The following is a 15,174-nucleotide window of genomic DNA, read 5'->3' on the forward strand; positions in this document are numbered from 1 at the left end:
GACTGGGCAACACGAACCCCATCAAAAACTGGGGTAGATATCAGGTGCTCCGGAAGGGTAAGCAGATCCTGCTCGACATGTGGCACCCGTCGTGTTGCTCATGTTATTACAAATCCAGTAAATAGTCAAATTTGGTAGGTCACATTCGTGGAAAGGGAAGGGTATTGTAGTAACGACATAAGGAACATATCCGATATCATCTGTAAAACGGTTATTCCATACATGTAACAGTCAACCAACTCGTGATCGCGTCCATAAGAATTACGAAGGAATGATTTCAACTTCACCATTTGACGGTTTAAAGATATACCTTAAATTAAATCAATGATTTATCCTACATTATCCCTATGTTTTTGAAAGAAGATATATACGGTCACTTTACAAATGAAAATACTTTATCTAAATAATACATACATGATATTCACATTAAGGAAACTAACAATACTCTTTTATTTATGATAAAACTGAAAAGCAATCATTATGGAATTTGTACGTTATATGAGATTTTTGCATTTTGATCGAAAATTGATAAACATATGATACCATTGCTAATCAATGTTTGAATACCTCAAAACAAAGCTCGTTTGAAATGTAAATTTAAACGACGCATTGGTAAAAAAAGTTAATTAAAAGTCTTCTGTGGCATAATTTGATATTGACTTTATCATGGTCATAAAATTGAATACATTTTGAAGATGTTTTGAATTTGTCAATAGTAATGTCATTTCTATACTTTGTTAAAATGTTTTACAGCAAATACACATCACGTATGAAAACAAGTAAAAAAATCAATATAATTTTCATAATTTCTTGGAATAACCTGACAATGGCTATATTAAAACGAACCACAATTTTGAGTATACCTTAACCCGCAACTGATATGTTTTATTATGACACATAATTTCAGCTTTCCTTCAAAAAAAGAAAAATAGTTTAAGGATTAGTTTGATATCAAATAAACTTCCCTTATAAGATAAATGGCTGACCCGTGTTAAGAGAGAGCCATATTTATTGCACGTAAAAGACACCATTGTAGATTTCCAATAAGAGCAGGCCAATGCCGCTACAAGGCAGCACTCGCACCCGCAAAGTGGAAAGGGATTAGTATAAGTTGCAAAACTTGTTTCCCAATCCACTATAAATAAATATGTTTAAACTAACACAATCATTATGTTAGAAGCTCCGACCTTTGAGGTTTGAGGTTTAAATCTTAAGTGTACGAAAAAAGTAAAATCACAAAAATACTGAACTTAGAGGAAAATCAATTCGGAAAGTCCATAATCACATGGCAAAATCAAATAACAAAACGCATCAAAAACGAATGGACAAGACTGTCATATTCCTGACTTGGTACAGGCATTTTCAAATGTAGAAAATGGTGGATAAAACCTGGTTTTATAGCGCTAACCCTCTCACTTTGATGACAGTCTCATCAAATTCCGTTATATTTACATTGATGCGAATAAGCGTATAGTAAAGGAATCATTATATGAAAGGAAAATACAGAGGCATCGAGATATAAATGATGTAAATTGAACCTGGGCAATATTTAAAGAAGTCCTATTGTCAACACTTTTTTTGCCTTTTTTAAGACCCATTTTAAATTGTACTTAAAAATGTTACAAACGTTCATGTCAAGCTACCAAACGTACTTTCAATGCCAACTGATATTTATCGATAAATCTCATTGAAAATTTTCAAATTCAAATGAGTTATTTCATCAGAATTTAAAATTGATTTTGAAATGACTATCGTGAGTCACGTTGTATAATTGTTTTTCAATTAAAGGTAAATTGCAAAACAACTATTTTAAAGGAGTGACACATGATATTGTTTTGATTTCACACAAATACGTAATATATAAGCACAACGTATTATTATTGGAGCCAGTAGCTGATTAGAAGGTAAGGCTTATACATCTCTTTTCATATAGTTGAATATTGGTTTCATAAGAAATGTAAACCTTCCATATTAATATGATTTTATGATATAAATTTTTACAGAAAGAAGTGTTATATACTAAAAGTATCATATTATGCAAGTTATTACATTACAGAATCAGCAATCATATCGCGGCGTTTACAGCATTTCACAATGGAGTCTAAATTCAACATTTGGGATTTCAGGCTTAAACTACTAATTGATTCAGAGGATTAAGTCAGGCACCGTGCTGAGATAACAATTCTAATATGAAGTGCATGTTTCGCTTTGTGAACATCACATGCTCTAAATCCAATAAAAGAGTATCTGGACTACTTCAGAATAATGAATTTTATCAAATTATCATGCACTTAATATATTTCCTTAACTTTAGAACATTTTCAAACTCTTAACTGGTGCACTTGATGTTACTAATTCATTTATTATGACTGTGTTGCATTCCGAAATTGACATAGTTGACCTATATTTGACAACCGTTCATGCTGGCTGTTCAAACTCCTCCCTCTGAAAAATCACAGTGCCAGCCGTTTGCTTCTTTACAAACAAAAAAGGGAGGTTCATTGAAGAACCTACACAAACGCTTTTACACTTATACGTATCGGACATAGAAGTTACCTTAATTGTCCTATTCAGAATCGAAATAATTGATGCAAGCTATACTTTATTGTAGTTTTAACATGGGTAGGCATTATATTTGTGTTATTTTAGCCCTCACAATCGCTCGGGCAAAAATAATCACGAATTTAATGCTTACCCATGTTGAAACTACAATAAAGTGTAGCTTGCATCAATTATTTCTTAAACAATGTGGACACTCCTTCCAGATGGGTAAAGGTTGATATATCATTGATACAAATTGTTTTACGAAAACTGAATTGGTCTACGTAAATTAATGTTGTTGTTGTATAAGCAGAAAATGCTCCCGTATAACATCAGTTGTGTATGTAAACGACATTACACAAAATACTTGATAATAGGGTATAGACAATTTACTTGGAAACGCAACCTATGCTCCTACGAGAATTACCAAGAATAAATCAGTTTTACTTTTCCTTTGAAAAAAAATATGACAAACTGGATCTTTCTTTTATGTACTATACACCTGGAAAAAAGTATTGAAATACTTCCATTGTAAACCATGTAAAATGATATAATTGTAGAATGCGTATAATGCCATAAAAAGCTAGGTTATATTGCTGGGTCTGCTAATTGTTTTAAAAATACGATTGAAATAGTTTGTATCAGTAATAAAAGCCGGTCTCCAATAAATATGCGAAACTACCGATTCTAGGGACAGTGTGAAGCAGGTGTGCATATTATAAAATTCATAAAATTTATTACAGAAATTGAATGTACTAGTTAATCTTTTTCCTCCTGCAAAAGTGTGAACAAAATGTTTGACCTGTCTAGCATTTTGAAAGTATTCCCAATTTAAAAATAAACTATACCAACGTTACTTCAAATACGTTATTTTACGAATTGTAACCATACGCTCTAAAAGATACCAAAAAATATTTGATACTGGCATTATCAAGATGCTGGTCTGTCTTTATTTATTTCGTTAGATGGACGTTTTTTGAAAAAACAAACGACATTCCATTGCTTCTTTAAGTAAGTACCGGAGCACCTGTGATCAACCTGATGGTGGTCATGTTTCTCGTGTATTTTCTTTCATATACAAAGTAGTGCTTAGTTGCCTTGTTTGTCTTTTCATCGATTAACGTATTTATCATGGCGAAACTAGTTTATTTTTCGACCATTGGGTTTTGAATGTACCTTTTCCTTTTGGATCTTCAGCCTTTTTTAAAACTAGTTTTAAATGGAAGGTATAGCCTTTTCACATAACAACAAACTTTACAAATGAAAATACGTTATTTAAATTATATATACGTATTAAGGCGACTAACATACTCCTTTATTAATGAGCTTTTTGCATTTTTATTGAAAATTGATATATATGCTACCATCGCTAATCAATGTTTAAATAATTCAGAACAAAGCTCGTTTGAAATGTAAATTATAACGATGCATTGGTAAGAAATGTAAATTATAACGATGCATTGGTAAAAAAGGTAAATAAAAAGTTTTTTGTGACATAATTTGAGATTTTAGTCAATTATCATTTTTTTCAGTTTGTATCTGATTTACTTCGGTTGCGTGTTAAAATAAGTTACAATAAAAATGGTAAACTTATAAAAACTTTTCCTACTTAAAAATCTAATGCAAAATATATATACCTATGTTAACGAAACAAAATTTAAATCCCATTTCATCTTTTTCTGTAAACCCCACGAAAATTCTCATAAATTCTTTTGAATTTCAGAGAGTTAAAATTAAGTTTCGGCCTTCATGTCATTTTTACATTATTCTTATTTTGTACGGGAGCGATCAAAACTTATAGATCAACTTTAAAAACGTGTAATCATATAAGTAACAATCCTTTACTGATATCTTTTGCGAGCGAGGGGTGTTCAAGCCAAATAATACGCGATTGAAGCACCAAAGGAATGCAGTATTATTTGCGTATTTAAGTATGAAGAAAAAGAGCTATTTCTAAAGCAACCCATCTTGTCTCTGTAGTCCACTTTTGTTCACCTTTTCAATTCAAATATGTAATAACATTTATCTTACCTCCTATTTATTCTATCGAACTAGAGATAAAGGATATAACATAAACAGTTAAGTCGGCCTCATATCTTGACTTACATCTAGACATTGACAATGAGGGTCGGTTGAAAACTAAACTTTACGACAAAAGAGAGGATTTCAGCATTCCAGTTGTGAACTTTCCATTTCTAAGTAGCAACATTCCAGCAGCACCTGCATATGGGATATATATATCTCCCAATAGATACTATATTCCCGTGCTTGCATTTCCTATCATGATTTTCTTGATAGAGGGTTGCTGCTCACAAGGAAACCATTAAACCAAGAGTTCCAAAATGGTGAAGCTGAAATCATCCCTTCGTAAATTTTACGGACGCCATCACGAGTTGGTTGACCGTTATGGAATAACCGTTTCACAAATGATATCGGATATGTTCCTAACGCCGTAACTATAATCCCCTTCCCTTTCATGAATGTGACCTACCGAATTAGACTATTTACCGGATTTGTTATAACATAAGCAACACGACGGGTGTCACATGTGGAGCAGGATCTGCTTACCCTTCCAGAACACCTGCGATCACCCCTAGTTTTTGGTTGGGTTCGTGTTGCTTATTCTTTAGCTTTCTATTGTTTGACTGTTTGTCTTCTTTCATTTTAGGCGTTGTCAGTTTATTTTCGATTTATGAGTTTGACTGTCCCTCTGGTATCTTTCGTCCCTCTTTTAAAGATATCATTGGTAAAAGGACTACACGTTGTGACCCTGTATATTTGATATAGGGTGTCCTAAAAATATAGGGTTAGTTACCATACATGGTTAGTTACCATGCCACAACCCTTTATAAAACAATACGATGTTGAGGAAAAATCTGACAGGATTCAGCAGACGAAAGAATTGATGATGAAAGGTTGAAATAAGTTCATAAAACACAATTAAAGCTGACAAGTTGTTATTGTTGGAATAACGGAGTTGCATCCCTTTCAAAACATATAAAGAAATCTGAAAGGATTCAACAGACGAAGAAATTGATACAATCATGTTATGAACGTTTGAAATAAATTATAAAACATTTTTTTTTGTTTTCTCTATAGAAAAATAGAAGTAGGATCTTAATACTAAGTTTTGAAGAATTGATCACTTTGATAGGCCGCTAGTCAAAATACCACATGTGAAGATAGTCGGTAAGATAAATTCGTTACACGGTGTGCTAGAGACCTAATACGACACATAAGAGGTCAGTAAATTCCATATATTGTATAAGGTCACTAAAACACCATGTAACTAATAATATACCTTCATGCATTACTATTAGAGATAAATTGTTTCGAAATTTTTGAAATTTACTGGAAATTTCGGTTTCTCGAACAGTTCTATCCTTTTGAAATACTTTTAACATATATCATTTTTGTTTCAAAAAATACATGCGAGCAGGTTTTTGTAAAATTATTCGAAAATCTTCACTACATAGGTGTGCTTTGAATTCGTGTAACAGTTCTTTCATACATAATCAGGCGAAATGTATTTATCAAAATAGGGGTCGATGAATCAGTCTGAATTGACCCTTTTCCCAATATGTCACAGTTTGACGTTGCGAAATGTAACATTTTACGTTCTTGACTACCTTCCCTGTCTTGTAGCTTTATCGTATGCTCTTAATGTCAATAATACATACAAATGGATATTAAGAATGTGTTTTTAATATTTTTGCCATAAATTCCATCTCAGGATTTAAAGCTTGAAATATACGTCAATTGCATGTCTATGTATTATACAGATTTGATGTTGACTTATATGTTTATATGGTTTGTGTAAGTCTTTTTTCTTTGTCTCAATGTTGTACAACCATATTTTTTTTTTCTACTTACATGTATGTAGCCACTGTTACATTCCAAACACGTTTTTCTGTCAGTACAGATGTTATTTTCCATTTATCAATCATCAAGTGGTGATCAGATATGACCGGTAGTCATTTCTCAAATCCAAATATCAACATGAAACATGTGAAATACTTTACCCAATGGTCATTCAGAATGGCTTCATTTTGAACAGTCTAAAATTGAGAAAGGAAATGGGGAATGTCGAAAAGATGATATGGGTCACCAGGAGAATCTTAAATTCTGAAAATAATTCCCCATAATACACTATCGCTGGCACTGTAATTTGACTCTAGTTAGTTCAGCTTCAGAGTATCCGACATCAGTATGCGTTCATTTTTAATAAAAATGTAAACTTTGGTTATTAAAAAAAGTTAATAAACGAGACGGTTTTCCTTAGAAGAAAATGTAGGTCATGTAGCAGAATAACATAGGAATGAAAATTATTGGTCATATGCTTACACGAAGATATCTATTTCATTATTTCTTTTTTTTTCAGATTCTGCTTTTCATCAGCAAACAATCATCAAAATGGTAAGCAATGATAATTTTGAAATCAAACAGATTCTGAAATACGTAGTGCTATAATTTTAAAATTGAGATCGATAAAGAGATACTTGTTCAGTAAAAATTTGCGTTTTGATATATGGCATAAAATCGTATAGTACCATTTGTACGGCCCCAGATGCATATTTCAACAAAAACATTATGGTTGAAAGCTAATGATGATATATTGTAAAAAATTTAAAAAAAAACTGTTCCTTTTATTTAATAATTAATTTTTCATAAATTGTGAAAAAGTTCAACTAATACATGTAATATAATAACAATATGATAGATTTTTGCCAAAAAAATAACAAATAACGTAGTTCAATTAATATTAAGGTATATTTTTTTCTTTATGCAAATGGATCATAATGATACAGTTTTAAATTGGGATAATAAATGTATCATTAACCTACATAGATGTAATTGGTCCTCACATTATGTGTCTTTTATGATTGTCTTTGTGCACTTGCAAATCAACAATTTAAGATATTCCGTTAAATTTAATTGTCTATCTTTAAATCCTCACACCAAGCAGCATGATAGTTGAACATTTAGTTTTCAAGATATAACCGTCTAGAGAGAAATCTTTAAATGTCTTATCAACGGTCTATATACTCGAATTTGAAAATAAAATCATCAATCTCGATATTACCTATCAATGAAAGAAGATACGTGTTGCAGTCGCTCCAATGTACACATGAGATGTGTAGTTATTTCTGTGGTTCGGTTGCATCTCGTTGTATACATCTTGACATAGGTAAGCTGAAGTAATGTAAAAAATAATAAATATGATTAGATAAAACTAGAATTATTTGATTTGATAGAAATAAAAGAAACTCGTTCTGTCTAGTTTTCGAATCAGAAAATAAAACTAACAAAAACAGACACACATAGGACAGAATCAAAGTTAAAACTCCTAGTAAGACGCCTATGTGACCTTTGTTGTCATCGATAAGCTAGTGTGAGAATGTTAGAATGATCAGCCGCGCATTTTGTTTTGCGAATATATTCTCGGTAAAAAATATTTCTAGGTTTCAACTATGAAATCATTAGGTCAGTTGAATCCTACTTTGACCAATAATATTCCTACTCTATAGATGGCAAACCAATATGACTATCATCGTTTAAGGATGTATTTAGGTGATCTTAGGTGAAATTCGATAAATCAAGAATTTAAAGTTGATACTATTAGCTTGAAGGGTGTTAGTTAAGGATCAGAATAGGCTAAAAATATGTATAGGTCATGGCGCTCCTTTTCGAGATATTTGATTTATAAAATATGGCGAGAAAAGGTTGACTCAGACTTTTACCTGTTATTTGCATTGTTATATTTTGGGTTTCAAATTAAAAAAGAGAAAATCAAGAATCTGCCTAAATTTTGACAAATGACGTTTTATGAGCAATTTAGTCTTATATTAAAAGATGGATAGGTGTTATGGGGCAAAATGTCTTACCAAGACGTACGAACATCTGACACAAATTCCAAAACCTCACCTTCACTAAGTACATCCTTAATAGAGCAGGGTGATAAGATAAGTAATAAAATTTGGCACAAACAAGAAAAATTATAATTTCATGGTCTTTTAAGATATCAGAAGTGTTCCCACCAACATTATAATATCATAATAACACAATTATAAAATTGAAGTCATAAACTAACAAACTTTGATATTTTAGTTTGAGGTTAATGACAATCCATGGTCAAACAATTCTTAGCTTAAAAAAATGGTCAAATTAAAAACCATGTAATAGACCATTTCCTCTAAAACGTAAATTGGCAAACACATTTATGGTTCCAAAAAAAATAAAAGATAAAGTCAACCTAAAAAATTAATAACCCAAAATCATCAAAAACAAGTAATTTAGATACTCAAATCAAGTAGTTGAACTGTCAAAATTATTGATCATAGGTAGTTAGTGTTAGTAATGACTAGTAAACATTAGTAATTCATTACTGAGAAATTTATGAAAATGCTAGGTTATCAATTACAGCACATTATAGTAATCAATTTAACATGTTTAAGTAATTTCAGGTAATGATTTTAGTAATTTTGCGTTTTTCCAAATATGTTTTTTAGTAATTCAAAATAATGTATTTATTAAGCTATTCTAAGAAATATTGAGTAATTCTAACTAATATTTTAGATAATTATAAGTAATGTTTGAGTAAATCCAAGTAATGATTTTAGTTATTCCAAATAGTGTTTCGAGTAACTCCAAGTAGTGTTTCAAGAGATTATGAAAAAGGTTAAGTTAGAGTAAGTAATATTTTAAGTAAATCCATTGTAGTTTGTAATACTTCTAAGTGATGTTTCTAGTAATTCCACATAATATCTCCAGTAAATTTACGTAATGCTGTTATTTATAGTAAATGCTGATCTTTAAATATTGATTTTTGTTTTCTCAAGAAATGGTATACGTATAGATAAATTATAATCGATGATATTACAAGTAATTTCTAAATAGGTACATAAATGAAGTGGCGTAATTTTGGGAGATGGTACACAACAATTGTCCTTTCCTTTTTTCTTTATGGTCAAAACATGTCTTTATAAACAACAAAAACGTAGTGTGTTTCGAAATATGATCCAGTACGGTCTATAACAATATGAATATATCAAATTAATATACATTAAACATGTTAAAGGTTACACTTTTTTTTATTAAAAATTCATAAAAGAAAAATCTAAACCAACCTTTCAAATGATAATCATATACCTTATCTTTTGTTTTCAATCAGTTAATATTCTTTTTTGCTTTCAAGTTATCATGTTCTACCTCCCTAGTCACTCTTGGGTGCTGCGTTTCTATTTATTTGAACATGTTGAAATATCAGACACAGAGTAGCCAGAAACATGTATACCCACCAACCTTTAGCTCCTGCAATTCTCAAATATATTTTGTTAATAGCTGAACAAAATCTAATGACAGTCTAATTTCGTTTGGCTGAATTTTCATTTGAGTCTTCAAACAAATGATACCTACCGTAAACTGGGATTTATGACATAATCTGGTACCTTAGATTGTCAATAAGTATACATTTTAGTAACACTCAAATCCATAACACAATCTTAAAATGAATGATAATCTTAGGAAACAGGAATACGGCCATTGTTATATTATTGTTCGTTTCTGTGTGTGTTACATTCTAACGTTGCGTCGTTTGTTTTTTCTTATTTTTGAGTGTAATTTCATATTGCGATAAGACGTGTCACAGTACTTGTCTATCCCAAATTCATGTATTTGGTTTTGATGTTATATTTGTTATTCTCGTGGGATTTTGTCTGATGCTTGGTCCGTTTCTGTGTGTGTTACATTTTAGTGTTATGTCGTTGTTCTCCTCTTATATTTAATGCGTTTCCCTCGGTTTTAGTTTGTTACCCCGATTTAGTTTTTTGTCCGTGGAGTTATGAGTTTTGAACAACGGTATACTACTGTTGCCTTTATTTAGACAGTATAACATGCTAACATAAGATCAACACATTGACAAGATACGTAAAGGCCATAGTGAGACCTCTGCACTTCGCTCAATTGCATATTGTCACGAGATCATGAGTTTGGCATTTTGATTCCCAGCAGTTTCAACCTAAAAAAGACACTTGACTATACATTGGAGTATTGTGACTTGTCTCCCTTTCTCGTCTTTTCACCTTTTTTCCACTTGCCTGATAAGCCTTTTTCATATTTTGCATTTGAAAATTGTAGCATATTTATATGCTAAATCTTTTTTGCAGAATAAACTCGTGGAAAATGTGGAAAAAATTGACCTTGAAACACTGACAAAGATAATGCCTAAATTACGGAGATTGTTTGGAGAGCCTATAACCAAGCAATACATGGAATTAATTGCGAATGCCATTTACGATAAGGATGTGGAATCCGACTGGAACAATACAAGAGTGTGCTTGGTTGATGACAAAAAGTCATTCAATATAGTTTGCGGAACCGGAATCCACAACTGGATTTTATACACAGAAGACGGTATTGTTGATATAGTAAAGTCAGTTCGGAAACAATATTTTGACGAATTTATAACTGCACCAGTTATAAACAAACGTGTTTTCGGTAGGTTACTCATCAAGTATGTAGGGAACGAAGGAGCTGATGTTGATACCAGAAAAGCTAGCCTGAGACAACTCTTCCAAGCTACCATTGACTACATTCAAACCCATGATGTTCCTGGAGTTTGGGAAAATGCGACGATAACTGTTTATGATTCAGAAGATAACACATTTAAGATCAAAAGTGGAAACGGGAAAAATACGTTCATAGTTACCGAGATAAAAGGCAATCCAATAATTAAATATACTGTAAATAATAAGGTGAAAGAGCTCAAAGAAACCAACAACCAATCAGCTACCAATGACGTAGGAATATTGTCACGAATAGGTGGCGTTTTCGGTCACGGAAAGTAAAATCCAGCGTTATTTGGAAAAATACAACAGAATCAAAGATGTCATACAGATGATTAACTGTGTAACTTTGGTACAATATAGTAGATTAATAAGATGAGATTAATTTATGATTGTTACTTTTTTGCTACCTTCAATAAATGTAACTAAGCGTTTCTTAATTCTTGGTGTGGAAGGTGTCAATAAAGTCATGTTGTTCATTTAAGGATCCATATGTATGTGTAAAATACGCGGATGAGACATCAACGGCTCAAATAAAAAGCTTCTTATTCACCAAACAGACTTCATTTATGTCTTCAGTTATTTTGTATATATAATTTGTTACTTTCTTTGTCCTATGACTACATGTTTTATTGTGTTCTTGTGATCTAATTTTTTAAGGTGGAGAGGTGGTGAAAATTTTTAAACAAATGTGTATAGATACTATTTAGTCTTGTAAGTAGTAAAGATTTACTCATAAGTGTGTTTCTTATTCTATATGAAGCAGTTATCGTCCAAAACAACAAACAAGACAAGGCTTATGTCTCTGTCTTAAATAACTGTTAATTGTAAGTTTTGAAACTTATTTGTTGAACCTTAATACTAGTAGTAGCAAACATGATGAGGGAAGCAATCAAAACGTTACTGCATTATATCTTTTTGGTATTAAACTTTTAAGAATACGTTACATGCAAGTTATATACATGATATATTTATACGGTGGGTATTTTAGAAAAGCCAAACAAATAAAACACGATCAATTAAAAAAAAAAAAAAAAACACTTTTGTACACTGATTTTTATGATGACATCATCTTTTCATTTCTCTTTTTATATGTATATAGGGAGGAAACAGTAGTAGTTATTCCGAATACAGAACAATAGACGAAGCACACGAGTTTGTGAACATCATAATCAGAGAGAATCCTTATTTATCCTATGAAGCCAAATCTATGTTACGAGAATTAAGAACGGACGTCTATGTGGCATTAGATGAAGAAACAAGTGCTCGAATATCAATATACGTCGAAGGCGAAAATAATGAAGAACCGTTTAAATTCAAAATAGGTAGTGGAAGCCAGCATCTTATCGTTAATATACTGAATGACAAAGTCAAATACAGGTTTAGTACTGGAAGGTATTGGACACGATTTAAAAGAGGCGCTGCTAGCTTTTTTAAGTCAGTTTTGCATTACACTGGGAAGGCATTGTCGGCTGGGTCTTCACTAGCTATACAGTGGTTCTAAAAAGAAGTTATGGCTTTAATTAAGTCTTTAACAATAAACTTTAATGAAATTGATGTTATTATGATGAAGGTATATTTGTTCCCTACATTTATTGAAATTTGAAAAAAATGTATACAGAAAATAATGTTGGATTCTTACATGACAACGTGTTTAGATCAACTGACAATATGATATAAATGCGACTACACTGTCATTTTTCGTCGTTTTTATACGCCCGTCAAAATTTTGACGGGACGTATTATGGTATACACATGTCCGGTGTCCGTCTGTCCGTCTGTCTGTCCGTCTGTCTGTCCGGCGTAAACATGTCGCACCATAACTTGAGAACGACTTATTCAAATTTCATGAAACTTAATATAGTTGTTTCTTATGATGGTCAAATGATCTGTATACTTTTTGGTGAAAATAAGATTTAAACTTTTTGAGTTACGGCACTTTGTAACTAAAACAGGGGTGTGTTTTTTTTCACATGTCGCACCGTATCTCAAAAACGATTCTTGATTATGGCTTAAAACTTTAAACACTTTTTAGTTATATTAATCTTGATATCTGTATACTTTTTGGTGAAGATTCAAAATTTCATTTTTGAGTTATTGAGTAGTTTGTAAAAAGGGGGAGGGTTTTTTTTACATGTCGCGCCATATCTCAAAATCGATTTATGATTATTACTTAAAACTTTACACATGTCTTTGATATATTAATCTAAAGATCTGTATACTTTTTGATGATGATTCAAAATGTTACTTTTGAGTTATTGAGTATTTTGTAAAAAAGGGGGAGGGCTTTTTTTTTTTACATGTTGTGCAGAATCTCTAAAACAATTTATGATTATTGCTTAAAACTTTACACACTTCTTTGTTATATTAATCTAACCGCAGTCGAAACCCGGAGTTCTGTTGAACCCCTTATACATTTTGTGTATATATTATAATTATTCGTGTTTGATAAAGAAAGTCCTTATCCTAATGAAATTCCCAGTTTCTTTAAACCGGATGTCTATGACAAATAGCTGTATAAATTTCAGTACCCAGTTTGTTTATAATCTGATTGCATTAATTTGATATTTCATATCTTTATGTTTGTTTCCTGAATGCATTCAATTATTTTGAAACTCATTATTGAAGCTGTCTGTACTCATAATAGAGGTGGTATAGAGAAATTGAAAGTCTAACTTCCATGTGAAATGCAATTCTGTGCCATGCAATTTATAAGAAGGTTTCCTATTTTGTTCTTGGTAGTAACACACCAGCTTCATTTGAACCTCATATATTCTGACAATTATTTTATTGGACAAAGTTCGTTTTGAAAAATTACTTGTTTTAAATTTATTATAAATATCTTGACATGCTCTGAATGAAAATAGTTTATATAAAAAGATAAATTTAGTAAACCTAAATAAACTAAACATAGACACCAACTGTTCATTTTTGTTCAGGACGAACACTATTTTAACAGTTGATACAATTGATTAATGTCTGTGAAATTGGTTTATATTTAATAAGGACAGAAACTGTGTCTTACAACAGGCCACTTACGGCGAAAGAATAAACTAGGGCGAAACTCATTTTTTCCCTGTAATACTTAACCTAACGGTTCAGTAAGCAGGCATTATTAATTCACTGTCTTTTAAAACTGAAATTAAGTACATAAATTTTACCTGAATAGCAACTACATGAATGTAAGATATACTGGATTAATTCAAATCGAGATTACTAAAAAATTTTACGTGCGACTGCAATACCAGAATTATGTATTGTTGATAAAGATGGATTAACGATATTCGAGACTTCAAGGAGGCATATATCCGATCTAGTTGGTTGAATCATATTTCTTTTATCAGACCTCGAATAAATTTATTTACACAATTTTCTAACTTTTTCCTATTCACATATTATAACATCTCAAGTTAAATACATTACGAAATGTTATATTCGCAATAACATACGAAAATATGTTTGTGGTAAAGCATATGTATAGTCTTAGTTAATGTCATATAAGTGATAAAGACCAAAATTTGCATAGTTGTCAGAAAGATTATAGAGGTACTTATTGGTTATAAACATATCAATCTATTTTTTTCAATTTGTGTTAGATTTACAAAATATCTTAATCTCAACACAATTAATGTTCATGTAATATAACAACTTGTACTTTGGACCAAACTTATCAATGACACATGCTTTTATGGTTATCATCTTAAGTCAATTTAATTTTGAAATTAGTATTGTGACAACCTCTATTTTTTACAGAAATGCCACAGGACGGAAAGTGGCCAATTACTAACAGTTTTATCTACATATATAACAAAGCAAACACATTATTTTCTATCGTTTAGGTTAATTACTAGTATTGTGAAGGAGAGGTTTTTAAATCATTTATTTCAACAATTAGTTTATTTTCATATTTAAATAATTTCATAAAAATATACATGATCGTGCTTTTAAATTAATTTGAGTCTATAATATGTTAAGTTGTGTAAAGTTGAGTTATATTTACTGTTGAATGCAATGAAATATATGTAGCGTTAGGGAGTGTGTTAGTTTATTAAAAGTTATATCCTATGAA

The 15,174-nt window shown here is 31.1% G+C and overlaps 1 long non-coding RNA gene across 4 annotated transcripts; it reads left to right on the forward strand.

Annotated features, from left to right (window-relative positions):
• The first annotated feature begins 1,752 nt into the window (after positions 1 to 1,752).
• Positions 1,753 to 15,174, forward strand: LOC139481952 (uncharacterized). Of its 4 annotated transcripts, none has more exons than XR_011654732.1 (3): positions 1,753 to 1,904; positions 6,923 to 6,957; positions 12,208 to 15,174. It is a non-coding gene; the product is annotated as an uncharacterized lncRNA (long non-coding RNA). The 4 variants fall into 4 exon arrangements; XR_011654730.1 differs by lacking the exon at positions 12,208 to 15,174 and adding an exon at positions 10,707 to 11,844; XR_011654731.1 differs by lacking the exon at positions 1,753 to 1,904 and adding an exon at positions 5,622 to 5,730.

The sequence above is a fragment of the Mytilus edulis genome, chromosome 7 (genome assembly GCF_963676685.1).
Source record: "Mytilus edulis chromosome 7, xbMytEdul2.2, whole genome shotgun sequence".
NCBI classification, from domain to species: domain Eukaryota; kingdom Metazoa; phylum Mollusca; class Bivalvia; order Mytilida; family Mytilidae; genus Mytilus; species Mytilus edulis.